This window comes from Cricetulus griseus, chromosome 8 (genome assembly GCF_003668045.3).
Source record: "Cricetulus griseus strain 17A/GY chromosome 8, alternate assembly CriGri-PICRH-1.0, whole genome shotgun sequence".
NCBI classification, from domain to species: Eukaryota; Metazoa; Chordata; class Mammalia; order Rodentia; family Cricetidae; genus Cricetulus; species Cricetulus griseus.
In genome coordinates, this window is record NC_048601.1 from 61721499 (window position 1) to 61743385 (window position 21887).

At 36.9% G+C, this 21887-nt stretch overlaps 1 non-coding gene and 2 pseudogenes across 1 annotated transcript; 1 reads left to right on the top strand and 2 right to left on the bottom strand.

The window, feature by feature from the left end:
• Positions 1–5845: 5845 nt before the first annotated feature.
• LOC118239305 lies at positions 5846–12482 on the bottom strand (annotated as a pseudogene).
• A 5206-nt stretch (positions 12483–17688) lies between these two features.
• LOC118239306 lies at positions 17689–18174 on the top strand (annotated as a pseudogene).
• Positions 18175–20973: 2799 nt separating this feature from the next.
• Trnak-cuu lies at positions 20974–21048 on the bottom strand. The gene has a single exon. It is a non-coding gene; the product is annotated as a tRNA-Lys (tRNA).
• Positions 21049–21887: the final 839 nt, after the last annotated feature.

Consider the following 21887-nt stretch of genomic DNA (forward strand, 5'->3'; position numbering starts at 1 on the left):
AAATCTGTGCCATGACTAAGTCTGAGTATCTGGTGAAAGCCTGGAGATTTAATTAAAATCCTAGCCATCCCACCACTTGTGCTAGGTGCATCTATCCAAGTTTATTCATCTTCCTTATTCCAGGGGAGAACAGCCTTATATACACTTACAGCACAGTGGAAACCCCCCCCCCGGTATAAGAGCTCATGGAATAAGAGGTCCTGTTTTCCTAGGTGCATGAGGGTGATGCTAGTGCTATAAGCCAGGACTAGAAAACAGCATGCACCTGTGGTTATTGGCTTACAAGCAAATCACAGAAACACCATAGGGACTGGTGCCCAACAGGTATATGGACTATACTGAATTTGAAATTGAAAGTATAAATTATGTTGGAAATTTAACCATGTTGGTTTAATTCTGGTTGATTTTCTTCATTAAAAAGCTGGTGGCTCTTCACTGTGGAATAATTATGTTAAAAATGGAATCATGCTCTTTAAATGTGAACTGAAGATTGAGGCCCACATTACAAGATAATAATTAATCATCATATTGCAACCCTCTAGGCTACAGGGTTCTATATGATTGACCTCCTATTAAATGATAAGGTTAAAACTCTCAGCTTTTCAGACTTTCACCTTTACTTATTATAAAAATCCCAGGGTGTTAGACATGGCAGATTAAGTATTAAGGGCATCAAATTCATGGGATTGAAAGGTTCAGGCATTATGCTGGCCTTGGCACAATCCACTCAGGCAATATCCTGGTCAGCCTAGGTTTCCATAGGAACAAAGTCTGCACGCAGGTGTAGAGGCCCCATTTAAAAGACAGACCCCTGCCTAAATACGCTATTCTCTCTGCCTCTTAACTTATGCTTTCTCTGCCTTTTCTACTCTCTCTGCCTCTCTCTATTCCTCACTCTCTGTCCTGTTCTGTTCTATTTCTCTCTTACTCACTCTTTCATGATATAATACTATCGTTAACATGTCTCTTAGTCTCATGTCTCATCCATAGCCTCTTCTTCTTTCTTTCTAATTGAAGCAAAACCTAATGTGTACCATTAAAATTCCAATATTAGCCACTTGACAAAACCCATCTCAAGGATTTGAGATGATGCACTGCTCTAGAGCAGTGAATTACTGAAAAGGCACATGGGAGTCTTAAGACTCAATTATAAAAAATAAATGGGTGGCATTGTATCTATAATATTCCTTTTGTTTAAAATGTTTTTTTTTTTTCAAAATGGATGCTGCTGGAAAATCTGTAACTTTTGAGTGGTGGGTCAATTCAAATCTCATGTATCATGGACTTTAACCAAAATTTCTTTTGCTTCGAAGATTCCTGGATATAAAATTGATGGATCAGAAGCATAGGCTCAATAGGTCTCAATCTGTCTTTCCTGGATTATAATCAACAACATCAAGATCAGCATATTTTTGTTGCAAACACCATACCAGCCATTCCAGCAATCATGGAGCCTCATTTTCATCATATGAAAAAAGAATCATGCCCTCATACCCATGGGCCAGGGCTCTTCTTAAACCAGTACATGTATCTTTCCATTTTACATGTAAAATTTTTGTGGTGGTACCTTCATGTCAAAACTGAGAAAGCAAAGGATCTCAAATTATCTATCAGACACTGGAGACTTTAGTCTGAAAATGTTTCTTTTGCTCATAGGAAAATCATCTATGCTAAGGCCAGAACAATAATCTGACCTGGTGTCATGTGTTTTCACAACACACTTTCACAAAGGAGTGTGAGAATAAACACTGTCTGTCTCAAGGTGGAAAGCAGAATGGGCCCTACAATATGTCTCTAATTTTGACCAAGGTCAAGAGATAAGATGGAGTCTGACAGGTAAACTCCACTACAATGTCTCTGTGTTTATAGATGCTGTTTATGTAGGGACTATCAACATGACAGCCTGCAGTAATTCATGTGACTTGGATGGCATATATATATATATATATATATATATATATATATATATATATATGACCCTGAGGTTTAAATCAAACTAGGATGACACAGTCTGCCCATTGTCTCGTAGGTCTGTGAACTAATTCTTTCTAACAGTGCTGCAGAGGTTGCAATTAAAAGTAAATTGTGGTTTATTGATATCCAATTATGCAGTTCCTTAAGGGCATGGATTTCATGGTCCAAGAATTCAATTCAAATATTCTCCAGCTTTAGCCATGGGGGAGAAGATTCTAAAAGTCAAAAGCATGTAGAAGAAAAGCTTAATGATTCATTACAAATAAGTCCCTGGTGTGAGGGTCATTTCCTGTAACTGGATATACATTACACAAACTTGCTCTAAATCTTGCTTGCTAACCCAACTAACTTCTCAAATTTCAAAATCATATGACTCTTTAATACAGGTATTTAATGCTATGGTGACCATAACTATAAAATTCCTTTTATTGCTATTTCATAATGATAATTTTGCTGTTTTCAATTGTAATGTAAATATCTAATATGAAAATGGTTTTAGTCAAACCCTATGAAATTGTCATTCAATCACCAAAGGGGTTGGATCTCTCAGGTTGAGAAGTCCTGTGTTGGAATATAACATGATAATCTAAACTAGATCTAGAAACAAAACTTTTAAAGAGACATCTTGTTTTGTTCCATGGGTGATATCGCCTAACTTTCACTATCATTGGCTTTAGAGGACTTATTTCATGAAGATTCCCAAAACAAATTCACCTGAATAAGAGATAAGTGTATTCAGTTACCACCTAGATTCTGTGATCTATCTCCATCCCATTTTTGTTTTGTTTTTTTTTTAACCTCCATGTTTATAGTACTATGCATAGATTCCTTCCTCTAGAGTGATTCTTAAATCCTATCAGAAATTAATTGATTATGTGACTATAGTTCCACTGATGTTCAGGTGGGCATATATTTCTTGTCATGTTATGCTAGTAGCTGTAGGATTCTTGAAAATGTAAGATCATCAATGCTTTCCTTTTCTCAGAAACCATCAAATTTTTGTCCAGCAGAGAAGCATCAAGCTGACAGACACTTTTGTGTTGTGTATCTGATCTTATCATCCTGTTCTGTTGGACAAACAAGACAAATAACAGGGTACTATAATACTTGTGAATTCTCTGGATTATCTGTGACCAACAACTAATGATATATATAAGCCTTTACTGGGCATTTGTTTAATACTTCAGTTTTCATGATAACTGTTTCTAGTCATATGGATCACAACTATATTTTATTTTAATAAATTAATTTTTTGTTTCATAAAAGATAGTAGGTTTCTATGTCGCTCCTTGACATCTATAAAATTTTTTGGCTTAATTTTTATGTCTTCTGGGTTCCATAATCAGTCTAAATACCAATCTTCTATCAAATGTACAGTTGACAAAGACTGTTCCATTCTGTAGACTGACCCTTCAATCAATTGACTATTCCCTTTGTTGTAGAAAAGCTTTCAGCTTCTGGATATCCTAATTGCCAATGGTCGATCTTATGTCTTCAATAAATACTATTTTTCACTGTTTTATTTCTGTGAAGAGACACCAAGACTAAAACAACACTTATAAAAGAACCATATAAATGGGGCCTTGCTTAAAAATTCAGATACTTATTACAATATCATCATGGCAGGGAGCATGCTGGCAAGTATGGCACTGAGAACTTTACATGCTAACTCACAAGCAGCATGATGAACAAAGCTTTGGGCCATGCATGGCCTTTTGGACATGCAAAGTTTATCCCTAATCACAAACCTATTCTATAAATAACACACTGATTTCAAGAAGGCCACACCAAAATATCACCTGGGAGCTCATCAATTTGGGAAGAGTCAAGAAATATATGAACCTATGGAGCTCAGTCTCTGTCAAAACACCACAGTTCTATTGTTATCTAAATAGATCTTATCAACTTTTTCATGATTTCTGACACAGAGTATTACACAGCATCCAGATTTTTCCAATTCAGATTTTATGTTGAGATATTTAAACTATTAGGAGTTAATTGGTGCTATATAAGGGTCTAGTTTAATTTTCTATATGTACACATCCATATTTCTAAGAAAAATTTTTTATTGATTCTGTCTTTTCTTCCTTGTTCCCAGTTTGTGGTTTTGCATCTTTCTATGTTTGTCACACAGTTTATTCTATTTGTCAAAATCTGAGTATTCAAATCTGCTTAAATCTGTAACTTTGTCTGTGCTAATATAGTAGTGTGTATTATTCTACTTCTATAGTATGACTTAGGAGTAGTTACTGTAGGCCCTCCAGATTTACTCTGTTTGAATTCATTTTCCATGTGAATCTTCAGACTTTTTCCTGTCTGTGAAGATGTTGACCTGCATTGCATTGTATCCACCAATAGGTTTTTATAGGATGTCAATTTTTTCACTATTATTTCTACAAACCCAGCCATATATACATATCTTACATTTAGTGTTGTCTTCCATTTATTTCTTCAAAATTTAAAAGAAATTTTAATGGTGAGAGTGATGGCTTGGCTTGTAAAGATGTAGGCCAAATCTGACAATCTGAGGTCAATTACTGTGACCTAAATGGTTAAAGGAGAGAGGTTACTCAGGAAGTTTGTCCTTTGACTTCAACATAAGTTGAATTCAATAAATACATATAAACATATAAACAAAAAGTTTAAATTTCCATTTATTAGTTCTCTGTTTTGTTATTGGTTACTTTATTGATGGTTTGTTTCAAAGATTTATCAAAATAATAGAAAGAAAATGCTACATATGTCTCTCATGAAATATTTTTGGAAAGGAAAGCATTTCAAGCATAAATTACCAGTACAATTTCAGAAGAAAAGTATGTTTGTTAATGAACAGAAATCAGAAAACAGAGAAGAATAGATACTCTTTCTCATAGGAATACAGAGGCAGTAATTTCTAGTAAGTGACTGTCTTGAAGGAGACCAATCTGCCAGAGAAAATCCTGAGATGAGTGAAATTAAAGGAGATCACATGTAAAATTTCCTTTAGACTTCCAGTGAAGTAGAGGTTTCAACATCACTTTCCTTCAACAAACATAACAAAAATGGAGAATAAAAAATAAATATAAACCATTATTTACTTGAAGGTATTGATAGTAGTGCTGAAGTGCAGTGGGATATTGCAGACATTAAGTCTCCCAGAAATACAAATAGCATTGTAAAGAATACAAGAACCACCTGAATGGACCACTGCATGCTGTTATTTGAAACCAACTTGTAAGGAAGATGATTTTCTGTTACTGTTAGAATGAGGGATACCTACAGTAGTCTCCACTACAACACTGCATCCAAGAATTCTCTACAGAAAAAGCTTATTAACATGACTCTTCTGACTCTCTTTTAATATCACCACTCAGGACAATGGAAAATTTCAATTTCTCCATAGCAATGAAGCAACAATAAAGCAACCTGACCACACTGCTGAATACTATCTTATGCACTTGTTCCAAATCTGCCCAAATAATAAATTCAGGAAAATCCACCAGTATTAAAAGCTCATAACTCTAATATAATAGGAAAAAGCCTCCTATGCCCAGAGCTAAAGTCACTGGGACACTTATACACACATGTTTTCCACATGTATCCCAACTCAACTCAATGTAGCCATGTGACATCAAAGACCCATTTCCAGAAGAAAGATTTTTTTATCATGAAACCGACCAAAAAAAAAAAAAGATAGAATAAAATCTACCAGATTCACATACAAAAGTTTCAACATAAGAAATATTAAAAGTAGGAAGAAGTGTATACATAAACACACACACACACATATATATTATAAAACAGCCATTGAAGAAAATCTGAGAGAGTCTGCCACATATCACTAAAACCCATGGACATATTTCATCTCTGGAAGGAAGCAGCTGGCATCTAATTACATTAAGGGCTTTTGTTCCAGTCTATAGCACTGTGGGCATACACTACCACTCAGCTGCTGACAGTAGTAAGTGACAAAATCTTCAGCTTGAATATGCTGATTGTGAGAGTATAAGATGTTTCGGACCCACTGCCACTGAAGAGAGTAGGGACTCCAGAAGCCAGGTTAGATGTTCCATAAATCAGGAGTTTGGGTGAAGTGCCTGGCTTCTCTTGGTACAAGTGAAAATAAGTGGTGCTTACACTTGAGCTGGAACTACAGGTGATGATGACCTCCTCCCCATGTGATGCAGCCTTGGATGCTAGAGACTGGGTAAGCACAATTTCTCCCCTGGACACTGTGATCAGGATAAAGAAGAAAATAGAGTGAGGTTGGTATACATAAACACAAATTGATACCATCCAACATTTAGAAGAAACAAAATGAAAGGTAGTTTATCTTAGACATAAAAAAAAATAATATTGAATTCTGAACCCAGAGCCTGTCTTACCTGTAACAGTGATCAGCATGAAAATGAACCTCTGCACCCAAAATCCATTATTTCTAATCTCAGTCTCAGTGTAATTACTACTCTTCTAAAAATTACATTGCTTTTAAGCAACTGTGAGATGTTGTGGTTTCTCTGGTTAAAATATGCAAATAACAAGATGTGGCATAGACAGCTCTTGGCTTATACAACCTTGCAGTCCTTTATTTATGGCCAACCTGGGAATCCAGAACAGTTTCTACTTATTTTGAGGTATTACACAGACAAGGAAGGACATTTCTCTGTTTTTCTTTTTTTTTTCTCTTGTGGAGAATAGTTCTGACCTGACATTGCCCATGCATCTCTGTGAGGCCTGGTTTAATGTGATCTCCTAAGCAAGGCAAGTTCTAGTGAGTAGTTTGAGTGCTATTTTTATCATGATAAAGGTGTTGAAATTGTTGCTTATAATGTACACTGACAACATGTAGACACATCATCTGTTTCCTTGTTTTCCTGGAAGCTGCTTAGCAGAAACCTGATTTGCCCATCCAATCTTAACTTGTATGTTAACTCATTTCCCTCTAATCAGAGATGGGAATATGGATAAAACGAATTGACAGAGAAAAAGTATCCCGCTGAACTAGAGACGAGTGTTTCTAGATGACAGTTCAGAGAGAGGCTTTTCCCCTATTTCGATAACTCTGGACTTGCTGGATCTCAGGGCTCAGTGGGCTAATTGTGGATATGGTCTGTGCCTCAACAACTCTAAACAAAGTGAGCAAAGCATTGGATATCTTCCTGGGACAACTGGATCAAGAATCTAGGGAATTCTTGTTTTCTAGTGTGACAGAGGTTTAACTCTATGACTGGTGAAATGAACTAGATAGATGATGTGTTAGTGGTGCTTTCTTCTAGTATTGTCATTTTTGCAATCTAAAGAAAAAGATGCATTCAGAGGGATGCTGGCAAATGTTAGTGCAGTTAGAAAAAAATGCTTTTTTTGAAAACTCAACCATGGGGCAGTTCTTTCCTTCAAGTGTTCGGGGACATAAAGAAATATAATGTCCACAGCATCACACACATGCACACATAATCCATGTCATTATGAAGTGTAGATACACCAGTGAGTAAGTGCTAAATACAGCATGAAAAGAGTGTAAAGAGTATATTCTCTTATGAGGTCAATAAATTCATGTTCTTAGGTATTATGTACTCCCTTTCTTACCATGATGTTACACCCAGATGAAATGATATAGAACTTAATTGTGGCAACAGGGTACCAAATAATTTAATATTTGTCCTTTATATAAAATTTAAAATGTCTTACATAGTTTTAAAATAATGGCACACTATGGATGTTGCTGTTTATTCTTGTGATAAAGTGCCTACATGTGAGTTTAAGATGCTGCTGCTCATCCACAAGGAAGAAAACTGATGTCACAGACCACAGTGTAGTAAAAGGTCAATGTGTACAATGTTGTAAATTTAAAGTTTATATTGAAAATGCAATATTTTGTGAAATTAATGAATGGGAATGATACTCTGCTTACCCATTTAATATAGTACCACATTATGTGGAGGACATGAAATTCCACAGAGGACCAGAAGCCACAGGCTATTGTGGGATAAATATTTATAAATTTTATGAAAAATGACATTAGAATTGTAGTAGCTTGCATAGTACCATTATTATAAGATATTCAATGATGGGTTTATAGGTTAAGTATTTTCTCTAAAGATTACAGTCCTGTAGATCATCTTGTTAAAGCATATTACTTTCTGTCTTTCAGGGGCACTCAATTCTAAATAGCTAGGATGAGGAAGGAGATATCCATCCTTTTGGCTTTCCTGTTTTGTGCCACAGCCTTCTAGGCACTGTATTGTCACATGAAGAAGGATAGAAACAGGTTTCTTCTGAATGTATCTGTCACTTCAACTGCAACTGACCTTATTCTTTATAGGACTCCCTGAGATGCTCCTCCTCCCAGAGTTGCTATATTTCCATTCCAAGATGGTAGACAAATTGTCAAGAGAGAATGTCTCTACAACCAACATGAATTTCTATATTGAAATATGAATCTCTTTTATAATTTTATTGGAAATTTATGTCATTCCTCTGATATTGAATCAGATGTAAAAATTAGTTTGATTTACTTTATAATCATTTTTACTTTATAATAAAATTATAACTTAATCACATGTGTTTCCCACTTCCTTTATCTACTTCCAAACACTGTCATGTATACTAATTGTTCTGCCTATTTTTCTTTAATTGTTATATTTCCAGGTACATAAATGCAACTTGCTCATTCCATATAGGGTTTCCTGTATAATATTCAACTTGGATTTGTAACAGATAGAGACCATTAAATGACACATCTACAAAACAATCCATGCACATATGGTTCAGGCATAATTAAAGTAGGGGGAATGGTAATGTTGTAAAAGCCATAGAAACAGGCAGGTGCCTTTTTAGATTGTGCATCCTACAAATATTGGAGAGGCTGCATCTATGAGGTCTAATTGCTGTTGCCTAAAAATCTTGAACAATGATGAAACCAATGTACTTGGGATCATATATGTGGGAAAGTTTGAAAGAAATCCATGATATGAAGAACTATGGCTAATAGGAGAATGCTAAGCATGGGGGAAATGATCTTACTTGAAGTATATCCACCACTGAGTTATAGAGTATCAAGTGGATGGCAACATGGGATTACATTCTCAGTTCTGTGTGTTCTGTTTCTCTTTGGCCAACAGATACTAAGAGTGGGCAAGATGATTGCCTGACTCACTTCACATGGAAGGTGCCAGGAAGCCTAGAGCTTCATATCCTGCTATGGACATTCCTGACAGAATCTGTCTTTTAGGTGAAATTATCTGAATATGGAGACATTCAAAATAACACAAGACATCGATATTGCTATTAGATTCCAAACAGAAGTTGATAGACCTTATTGATGAATGCAACATAATTTTTGACACAGGACATGAAGCATGAAGAAATCAAGTTGATATGCAACAAGTAGATTCTAATGACAAAGTGATGTTGGCCAAAAGTCACATTTTATAGTATGACAGCATTTTATATATCCTGAAGGCTCCCTGATCAGGGCAGATTCAGGGTCTTAACCTAACCATTGAAGACTGAATGGGTCTGAGAAAGGATAAGTGCACTGCTCTCCCATTTCCAAGCCTCCCAGAGACAACCAGATGTAGCAGGGAGCCTAGTCAAGAAGCAACTCATTTATTTCCCACAGCCAGGATATTTAAAGAAAAAAGAAAAACAGCAGGGCTGGAAAACAGCCAGGCAATGGTTTTAAAAATCAGCCTATCATGCACCTAGATGCCCTATGCTTTACCTAGTGAACACTTGTTGTTCATGCAGTTAACTCATCTGGTACAGTCTAGGCAGCCAATCTCTTTTTTTTTTTGGAAATAACTCAGGACTTGCCCATCTGACTTCCCCTCAGTGTCATCTTTGACTGGCCCTTGTGTCCTACAGGCAGGAACTATGTACATGGAAATATACAAATTTCTGGTCCTGCAGCAGCAGCAGTTTCAGAAGGTGAACTGGAACTACCATGACTATCCTATGTCCTGACAGATTGAGTACTATAGTGTTTGGCCTATCTAATAAGAAGTCATAGGGCAGTGAGCTGTGTTTCCAATACATTCAAATTATGTGGGTTTTATTCTTATTTGGCTCAGCAATTTAGTAATTTCCTGAACATAAGGCAAACAGTCTGTAAACTGAAGTCCCCTGCAGGTTCAATGGCTGTTGATCTTGCTCAAATCTCACTCCCACTATCAGTTGCCTCCAACCTAGAGATGTTATAACTTACTGTGGTCAATTGTGTGGTTAACTATCTCAAAGTAATGAAAGTCATAACCTAATTAAACAACCATGAAATCTAAAGTTTGTGGGTGAGTTGAGCCATCTACTGCTGTTGCTGAGTGCAACTGGTGATAGTCATTAGAGCCGAACTTAATCTGAAGGTCAGAGGAAGGTTATTGTAGAAAAAGTCAGCGAGGCTGCTCTGCATACTAAGTCTCTTTTCTTCCCTTCTATCCCAAAGCTGTAGACTCTATTACCAGAAAATGGCACAGGAAATAGTCCTTCTTAAAATCTCCAGATAGAGCTCAGTACACAGAAAGTGATTGTAGAGGTCTAACATCCAGTTCTATTAGAGATCACATTTATTGCTATTGTTTTATGTCATATTCTTCTACAAACCTTGGTAACTAACAAAATTGGTCAGAAGGAAACCCGATGAAACCCAAACTCTGACTGTCTTTAGTCTCATTTTTCAATTTCCAAATGTCTAGAAAATTTGTATAGTAGAATAAAAGCACACAGTGTATAGTGAGGAAAAGTTTCATTTACAATAAATGCCAATGAATTTCCAGTGAAAATCACATATGAGGCCTGGGTGAAATCTCAAAAGCTAAACCTGCTTGATGGTCAAGTCAGATGATAATTTTGATGTCAAGAGTCCAAACAAATACCCAGGGAATGAATGGATACTTTGCATTACCTCATAACCTCTAGGATATCCCATGACACATGCTCCCATATGCATATTACAAACATTCAAATAATACAAATTTAATGAAAAGAAATGAAATCTGGCTATTAATGTCTTGTGCAGGATCCTCAATCTTAGATATCAAATAATGCAAAAAGGTATTTTGGATTATATTATAGGCATATTTAATCACCAACATCTAGATCTAGGTTCCTTTGGTTGTTGATCTCTATGAAAACTTTTGCTTGCTCTCTCTCTCTCTCTCTCTCTCTCTCTCTCTGTCTCTCTGTCTCTCTCTCTCTCTCTCTCTCTCTCTCACACACACACACACAACTATATATGTTTGAATTATAGTATAAAAAGCACACTGTTATTTGTGAAAGCAAAGTAATTCAGATTAAATCTATTTTCTTTCCAATGAAAATTAATTTGAAGCCTGTTCAAATTTTAACAGTTAAACCTGCCTGATGATTTGAGTCTAATGCATAGATATCATGTTATTGCAGAGGGAAATACTATTGAGACTACCTGATGCCAAGACCATGCTCTTGTTGTCCTTGTATACCTTTAATGACACAGCCTTTTGGCTAACACATTTACATAAACACCTGTTTTGTTTTGTTTTGTTTTTCCCCATTTATATCTACTGCAGCTGTTGATGAAATACAAATAAGACTGGAGAAATAGGGAGACATATTGCTATGTTGCACAGGGGGTTGGGCAAAGGTGGAGAAACTGTGTGTCTGACTTTTATAGCTGCCCAGTGGCTAGTGTTTGCCAAATAGAGATTACTTAGCCTGCAATTAACTGTGTATTGTCAATACTTTGCTTTACCTATCTGCTCCTGCTGTTTCTTGCCTGAAAAGAACACCTTATAATGAGATTTGGCCATGGTTCTGCTGCTCCTAAACTCTTCATTTATCTTGGTTTGGATTGAGTACCAAATATTTAGGAATCCTGAAAATGTTTCATACTCCACATGTCAGTGTGTTGTGACTGTCACCCAGGATTCCCGCAAGAATTCTCTGCTGTTTCCTGCCCAACTACTGACTATACAACACTGTTATGGGTTACCATGCCTGGATTCCTTTTCACTTCACTGAATTAGTCAGATGCTTGGGTTGCATCTCTTGTTTCTCACAGTTTCTGACCTAAGCATTAGGTTGGGTAAGACAGTGAAATTCTGGACATTAACTTTTAGTTTGGCTTTTTTTTTGCTGTGACTTTGTGTTTCTATCCAATGTTACAATGCCATTAATAATCAAGTGATTTCTCACTCAATGGGTGCCACAGCACTCCACAAGGACATCTTCTCTTTCATATAGTTGTTTGTTTCAGCCAGTTATGTGCACACCCTGGAGATGGGTCCCAGTTTCCACTGTTTGTCATCCTGCATCTGACTGAAGATGGAAAGTTTCTTCAGAAAAATGCTTCTTCAAAAATAAATGTTTTACCAAATCATCCCCTGACATCACATTTCACTTCCATATGTCTGCTTACACTTGCTTCCTCTAGAATGCATCTTTGCTTCTTGTACACTGGGTATCATTCTAGATTTGTCATCATGAACATGATCCAGGAAGCAGTTTCCCTGAACTGAGCTGAGCTCAGACCCTCTGGGATACAAACTTACATCCATAGCTAGACAACCTGACTAGAGGCTCTTCTAGGGACTGATTAGCAAAAAAACAAAAACCTTCTTCAAACACAGATCTGTTCCCTATGACACCTTCTTTCATTGTCTAGAATGCCCACCTGAGCTTCCATAATGGGAAAACCCTTAAAATGAGGTACCATCTGTCTTTAAAGTTGAGATGTGTTTCTTGTATGCAGCTGAAAGATGGATTCTGTCTTCCTATCCATTCTGTTAGCATGTATCATTTTATAGGCAAGTTAAGACCATTGACATTGAAGGATATTAATGACCATTGATTGTCAATTCTTGTTTGTTTTTTATTTGTTGTTGGTGGTGTTATTGTGTGTGGATTTCCCCACTTTTTGTTTTTGGTGTTTGGTAAAGTGTCATCTTTTGTCTATGGTAGTGTAGTTTTCTTCCTTGTTTTGGAGTTTCCCTTCCAGAAATTTATGTAGGGCTGGATTTGTGGATATGTATTGCTTAAATCAGGTTTTGTGATGGAATATCTTCTTTCCTCCATCTATAGTGATTGAAAACTTTGCTGGATACAGTAGTCTGCATGTTCCCTTAGCATTTGTAGAATATCTATCCAGGATCTTCTGGCTTTCAAAGTTTCCATTGAGAATTCTGGTGTAATTCAGATAGGTCTGCCTTTGTATGTTACCTGTGTTTTTCTTTTGCTGCTCTTAACATTTTCTCTTTATTCTGTAAGTCTGGTGTTTTGATTAGTATGTGTGAGGTGACTTCTTTTTGTGTTCCAATCTTTCTGATGTTCTGTAAACTTCTTGAACTTTCATAGGCATATCCTTCTTTATGTTGGGGTAGCTTTCTTCTATGATTTTCCTGAATAAATTTTCTGTACTCTTGAGTTGAATTTCTTCACCTTCTTCTATACCTATTACCCTTAGATTTGGTCTTTTCATGGTGTCCCTTATTTCCTGGATATTTTGTGGAAGGGATTTGTTGGACTTGAAATTTTCTTTGGTCGATGACTGTATATCCTCTAATGATTCTTCAACACCTGAGATTCTCTTTTTCATCTCTTGTATTCTATTGGTTATGCTTACATTGTTTCCTTCACTTGTTTGGTTGTTTCTTCTTGGCTTTCTTTAGATTCTTTAGATTTGTTTATTTCTTAAAATTTTGGTTTGTCTTTTCCTTCATTTCATGTAGTATTTGCTTGTTTTTTCTTCTATTTATTTAAGGGATTTTCTTGTTTCCTCTTTAATGGTCTCTATCATCTTCATAAGATAATTTTAAGGTCTATGTCTTCATCATCCTCTGCATTGGGCTTTTCAGATTTTGCTTGTGTGGAGTCCCTAGATTCTTGTGGTGTCATATTGGTCTTTCTGTTGTTGAGTGTGTTCTTATTCTGTTGTCTTCCCATTCTGTAGTTGTCCTGATCTGCAGGACAGCAACCTAGAGCAAGAAATCCAGTAAGGGAATGGGGACAAGAGATTTGAGAGAATGATCACAGGATTCTGATCATGTGGTAAATTTTATTTTTTTCCAGGCTATTTTATATAGTCAGTAGTATGGGGTAAAGTGGAGGGGGTGAAAAGGCCAAGAGCCAGGTGTTAGTTTAAACAGGATGTTAGAAAAATATAGAAAGAGGTTATTGGCAGGGTAAAAACTTCATGGGTGGTGGGGAGAGGGAAGTTTGCTTAGGTAAGTGGGCTTGTGGTTGGAACAAAGGATTGACGTCTAGGACATGTTGTTCTTCTGAGTGCTCTAGAAGCCATTTATACTCAAAAGACATTTCTATAACTATGTGACTTGCCAAGTTTGGCCTAAAGGTTCATGCCAAGGTATATGGTTCCCAACACCATCCCTTCTTCCAATGGGTGTAGGTGGGTTCTCTCCTTCTCTCAGGCAGCAGGCAGAGGGCAGAGGAAGGACAAGGTTAAGATGTGTCAGGGTTCAGTGTGGGCCTTTAGGACTGGGCATCTCCATGCTTGTCCAGGGCAATACTCAGGAAGAAGCATTCAGGGGGTTATGAGGGAAATTGGGAGCAGTGCAACACCCAGACTCACCTCAGGTGGCAGGCAGAGGGCAGAGCCTTTATAAAATATTTTATGCCACATGCCTAAATTGGTACAAAGTAATTGAGAGTTCCTATTCAGATAATTTAGGTAAAGAATAACTACTCTTCTTTGCATCAGATTCTTATTGCTGTACCATCAATTAGCATGGTATCATTTCCTTTAAACAACACTGTTCTGGAGGTCAGAATTCTCACTAAATTGTCATGGGACCTCTTCATGTACTTCAGGTGGGCAGAGAGAATGACAATCCATTATTATCTAGCTCCAATAAGTCAGTGGGAAAAATTGTGTCCTGATATGTCAATCTATATGACTATTATCTTGGCAACAAATAAAAATTTTCATGGATGGTGTATGTATTTCAACTAAACACATAATTATGAATACTCAGAATAACCATCTACTGAGAAGAAGCCCACCCAGAAAAGAATAGAGGGTTTGCTGAGCTGTCCATATCATAAGTCCTCTCTAGTTCTCTGCAGTTCTCAAAGTCAAGGTTGAGACAAACCACACTTAAACCTTTACAAATATGATACAGCTAGAGAAAACTGAGGAAATACACAAAGAAGAGGATCTCATCCAACTTGTTGTTTGAGACAACTTATCCTTGATTGTCCTGTAGTAACTCAGATGTTCATATTATATTAATTCATATTCTAGAATTGAAGGACGAAGAAGATATTTCATTATTACAATTTTATTTTATGTATGTATGTGTTCCCTTCCATATATCTATGTACCAAATTCATCCAGTGCTCAAAGAGGCCATAAGAGAATGCTGGATATACATGAACTACAGTTACAGATACTTGTGATAGGCCATGTGCATGTTGGTAGCTGGACTCTAGAAAGTGGCCAGTGCTCCTAATTCTTGACTTAACACCCCAGCCCTGTATGAAGAGTTTTTCTTGAAGTCATCAGCATCACTAAATAGCATACACACTGAAGAAAAGAGAGAAACATTAGTAAATGGAAGAAAAGGGGGTTATTTATGACGGCTTGATTGGAAACAAAAAGCCTATGCCAGAAATGCAGTAAAACCTATGGCGTGGTAAGCTAAGAATAAAATCTGTAAGTTTTGACACGATGAATGTACAAGTGACACATTTTTCAGAAACACTATGGGGGTATCATATAGCTTTATTGATAAAGATGCATGCTACCAAGCTTGAAGACAGGTTCAAACCTCTAATTCACATGGTAGACTGAGAAACTTTGCTCCCTTAACTTGTCATCTGACCTACACACACACACACACACACACACACACACACACACACACACACTTATAATGAATGATTGTTAAAATATTATGTTTTATTGTGTTATGTGTGTTTTGCATGCATGTATATCTGTGTACCAAATGTGTGCCTGTGGAGTCCCAAATAATGAGAAAACAGTTGCTAGAAGGGCAGAGAAACTAGAGAGGAGATGTGAATGGGTGAGCTAGTATACAGAAGGACACATGGAAAATTCACCTGAGGAACAAAGATAATTCCTAATTTGATCTTTCTCTTTCCACTGTTCCTACTCTGGCCATTCTCTGTTTTTTTCTTCTAACCAGTTATTTTTCTTCTTTCTATTTTATTTGGTCTCCTTGTACCTTTTATTTTTCTCTTACCCCTTTTGTACCATCTAAAATAAAAGTTTCTATGCAAGAAAAACATTACCTCATAAGCACCAGATATTTATATGTATGTATAAAATCAAATCTTTATACTTCATTTTCTTAGATTCCCATGAGGAGTTAAATATTTTTCTTTTTATTAATGCCCCCCAAAAATAACATCTTCACCTCAAAACAATGATTGCTTTATTTTAAATTAAGGAAGTTTTAGGCAAGGTAAGCATATTTAAACCAGTTCATTTTTTTTTCTGGAAGGGAGCTGTTTGTGGTTTCAGTATTGCAGATTCCTACAAAACTTTACACAAGTGGTCTACTTAACCATCTCTTTGACTTTATAACACAAGGGGTGACCTAATTTTCTTTCTTGATTTTGCAAGGTGGATACTAGGACCTGTAAGCTATGCTACCATGTCATTCAAGCCTGACCTTAGATGTACTTATTTGTTTTCCTTGATAATCACACTGTTTTTTCAAAGGAAAAATTCATTTCCTATATTTCATGAAACTTCCTTAATCTTAGTTTCAATTCTCTGAAAATCTCATATCTAACAAAATGGAAGATGACTACTAATCTATTTTTCTATTTTTTTTGTATCTCTAATTGGAGCTATTGGTAGAAAAATCTAAATCGCTGTCCATTGTTTTTGTAGAAGTCTGGTAATTATGATCTGCAAGTAAATTGCTCAGTGAGGAGTGGGATTTTTCCATGAAATAATCATACTATATTAGATACAGTAGTAGCCTCTAACATAACCATCACACCATGGCAAAAACAGCAGGAATATGGCAACAGCAAGCAGGAGTAAAAACAGCTGAAGTGAGGCTTATTCTGAAAACTGTTACCCTGAGACTTTGCTATCTGGTAAGTTATATTTCCTAAGATTATTACTAACTGCAGCTCCCCTGATATGACCAACAACACAGAAGAATGTGATGGATACCCATGAACTAAAGTTACAGATGGTGTTGAGTCAACATGTGGTTACTGGGAATTCAACTTGGCTCCTACGTAAGAGCAGCAAGGGTTCATAAGAAGTGTCATGTTTTCAGGCCCCTGTAATAAAATAGTTTTAAAAGAAATATTGTTATTCTTTTAGTTAGCCACAAAATATTCAGTATACTATAAAATTAATAGGGCTGAGAGGTTATTACAAAATAATTTTGAATCAGTTTGTGTTTCTTTTGAGTGTTTCTACTAAGTATTTCAAATGAAACTATCCAGTAGATGTTGATGTGAATAAACAAATGGAGGACATTACTCTTGTGTTTATACCCATTGCAGTGCTGAAAATTTATCAAAATATTTTCATAACAAACTCTAACATTAGCAGAAATAGTCTTCAGTAAAAGCTGAAATATTCTGGTCTAGTTTGGGACACCTGCACATGGCCTAGCTGAGGCACTAAAATAAACCAGCCCTGATTCTGTGCTCAGCTCTGCCCAGGCCCTGATGATTTGGATGTGTTCACTCATATCTTCTTAATAGTCCCATCACACCCTGTCCAAGATTCAATCAATATCACTGCACAGCACAGACATGAAAGCTCCCCGTCAGCTTTTGGTGTTCTTGTTCTGGATACCAGGTAAGCAAGGACAGTGACAGAAATTTGTTTGACCCTTTACATTCAGTGCTAAAAGGATATACAGAGAAGGCATTTCTGTCATGACTAACCAAGTATGTTGTTTGTATGTTTCCAATCATAGGCATGATATGTGACATTCAGATGACCCAATCTCCATCCTTATATGCATCCCTAAGAGACAGAGTCACCATTACTTGCAGAACAAGTGAAAGCATTAGTAACTGGTTATCCTGGTATCAGCAGAAACCAGGCAACTCTCCTAAACTTCTAAATATAATACAGTGAAATTGGAATCTGGCATACCTTCAAGGTTCAGTGGCAGTGGATCAGGGACAGATTTTACTCTGACAATTAGCAACCTGCAGCCTGAAGATATTGCTACATATTACTGTACGCAGTACTGGAGTATTCCTCCCACAGTGATAATAGCCATGACATAAAATACTGAAAGTCACCAGCTGGCCCTCTCATTACTTGCATCTGCTAATATATTTTTGCAAAGACAGTCAGACTGAATAAGTCAGAATAACATTAGGGTACAGCAGCTCATTGACTTTCCTTTGCCCCTAGTGTCTTTCTCCCTCTTTAATCCCAGGAGAATAGCTTCAAAAGAAATTTTCATAATGTGTTTATGATCAGAATGTTAGGAATCACATAGCAAAATAGAAAGATCTATGGAGACTAGAGGAACTGTTTGCACATACAGAATTGTTTTCAGATTTCTAGGCTCTGGATGGCTTATCATCCAGATGCCTAGTTTGAGGCTGAAGTATCACCTATGACTAACATGATGAATAATTGTTCCATGCCATTCCGCAGTAATTTTGGAGGTTTGGGAAACCTCCTTTATACTAGGTAAAGAATCTGTTCATGGCAGGTAGATGTTTGTAAGGTTATTATATACAACCATTATATCCCTGTAGTCGTCTTTCATCATACCAATCATGCCTTTCTTAACATTGTGAGCTGTAATTCCTAAAAACATGAACCAAAATGAATATAGCATTTCTTGTCTTTCATTTAACAGGTATTTATCACAGCTATACAGACATAACTACTGAAAGAGCTTTGTTATTTCAAAGAATTTGATGTTAGAAATGGGATTTCAATTGCTTCTTTAGAGTACATTTCTCCCAGGCAGATGTTGCCATGCCTGGTATCCCAAACCACTTGGAAACATGCAATCCAGAATTCAGTCAGAAGAAGAAAACAATTACAAAGAAGGGTACTCTGAAATGTAACTGATAGGAAATCTTAAAAATGTTGAGATTTAAAAAATGTGTTGGAAGGACACTAAGGGATCTATTATAGATCATATAGGGAGTATATAATACTTTGGTATAAAATGTCAGTATGAGGCCAATTGACCCAATTAATAATGGATGTGAAGACTAATGGAAAAATATACTGATAACCCAATTCTTTGTGAATGGCTATTTGGAGAGATATGGAAAAGGTCATTGGTAGGAAACATAGTAAAGTGTGAAGGGTGTGGCCACCCTTAGATCATCAGATGATCTAAGTTGGTTCAGCAACTTTGTGTAATATGACTCATGAGAATGTAAATTTTTCAAAAGGGTACTAATCAATCAGTTTTAAAAATACACTTAAAATATACTTACCTTTTTAAAGTAGCTGAGACCTTCATTTTTATTACCTACTGTAGTTTGATGGTAAGTGATTATGTACAGGACATAAGCTCTCTACAGTAGTTGTATTAGGAGCTGGGTGAAATTTTCAATAGGTGGTTTTACTGGGTTGTGGATACAATATTTGGTATCACTGTAAGAAAATGATACTGTGTCTCTTCTGTGATCCCAATAATAGGAAGCATAGAATGAACTCAGTATATCTCAATATACTACTTCCTATGTCTAAACTTGTCTGTGAATTCCCCTTTTTGTTACTGTATTACAATACTCAGGGATATATACATTATTAAGAAAATATTTACTTAGTTCAAAGAATTAGAGGCCGAGTATAAAAAAATATTGTTGTTTCATCTATCAGCCTTAGTTGACAAAACTTTGAAAATGTAACATCATGGTGATTGCACCATGCTGGACTCTTCTCAGAAGAAATGATCACATCATATGACATCCAAGTAAGGATTAGTTACTTGTAGGCCCAAGAAAACCCTTCTGAGGGACAGAGTATTGTTTGTCGAAACGAATCTACAGAATCTCGGGAGCCAGTTATATTACTTTTGTTGCATGGATGATGAGATTATATGTGCTTAAACTTTGAAATCCAGATTTTTCCATGTGAGGAATGGAAGGGTCTGTTCTTTTCCATATAGCACCTTACCCACCAAAGTGCTTGAAACCACATACATTGGTATCTCATATATTCTTCCTCAATTCATGACTTCCATTCTGAGATCACTATTGTGCCACTTTCGGCATTTCATGGAGCACCCTCAGCTTTTCATTACAACATAAATGAAGAGAGGAGCTCAGAACCTGGTATCTGCTACTGAAGATCTTCACCATGGACCCATACTCTTGAACTATGAAAATGAGCCCTGTTCTGACCTTGTTTTTCCAGAATGAAGACATTACCAGGGTCCCTGCTATTGACAACTGACAACTGTGCTACCCCTACAAGCTGGAACATATTCTGTGGATGTAGAATATGGAAAGGACCACAGGCTATCTAATGGTTAAAAGGGCACTTGTATGAAAAGTTCTCGATTTTTGAAGACAAAGACCATGAGAAGAAGCAAGATCATTGAGGCATCAAACAAGCACCAGTATTAGGTATGTATAACTAACAAGGTCATTCCACTTTGATGAGAGATGTAACAATTCCTGACCTTGGATAGCTTTGATGGACCTAATTGGCCAGAGCCATGATAAAGGTGAAAGGTTCAGGCATTATGCTGGCCTGCCCCTGTTACCTGGTGGAATCCACTCAGGCAATACCCTGGTCAGCCCAAGGTTCCATGGGAAAGAAGTCTGCACGCAAGTGCAGAGGACCCCTTTAAAAGATAGGCTCCTGCCCCTCTCTCCCTCTCCCTCTCTCTTTCTCCCCCTGTCTCTCTCTCTCTCTCCCCCCTGTTCCTGCTCTCTGTCTCCTGTCTCTGTTTCCCCGCTCTCTCTCTCTATGGCGACCGGCCATGGCAGTCAGCCATTACCCTGTTCCTCCTCTTAGTCTCCCCATTCTGTCGGGCCTTATAATAAACTTATAGTCTTATCAGAATTTCTCTTTTCTTCTTTTTAAACAAAACCATAACATTTTGGCGCCCAACGTGGGGCTCGAACCCACGACCCTGGGATTAAGAGTCCCATGCTCTACCGACTGAGTTGGGCGCCAAAATGTTATTGTTTTGTTTAAAAAGAAGAAAAGAGAAATTGCTGAGACATAAGATATAAGACTATAAGTTTATTATAAGGGCAGAATGGGGAGACTAAGAAGAGGAACAGGGTAATGGCTGACCGCCATGGCCGGTCGCCATAGAGAGACAGAACGGGAACAGACAGAGACAGGAGACAGGAGACAGAGAGAGAGAGAGGAGGGGGCAGGAGGCTATCTTTTAAAGGGATCCTCTGCACCTGCGTGCAGACTTCTTTCCCATGGAACCTTGGGCTGAATAGGGTATTGCCTGAGTGGATTCCACCAGGTAACAGGGGCAGGCCAGCATAATGCCTGAACCTTTCAAAAGGCTGAGGCAGTCTGAATTGGATAACAGATCTAATACTCACATATTTTCTTTTTCTTTGTTTCTTTTTCTTTTCTCTTTCTTCTTTCTTTTTCTTCTACTTATCCCTCCTTCCATCTTTCATCCTTCCTTTCTTTATCTTTCTCCTTGTAATTCTTTTTTTCTTTTCATGTTCCTCCAAATAGCAGGACTGAATCAAACCTAACAACAAGGAATACTGTGGTTAATAAATCCATCCAATGAAATATATGAATTAGAATTCATCATATTTTTAGGATTATAACAGAATACATGGTGCATGAACAGAAACAGAATATATTTCAAAAATTTCACACTACCATTCTATTCTTGGAGCATTCTACATTGACATTATTTTTTCCTTTCTTTTCTTTCCTTTTTTTTTTGACACAGAGTTTCTCTACATGGCCCTGGCTGTCTTAGAACTCAGAGATCTGCCTGTCACAGGCTCCCAATTGTTGGAAATAAAGGTAT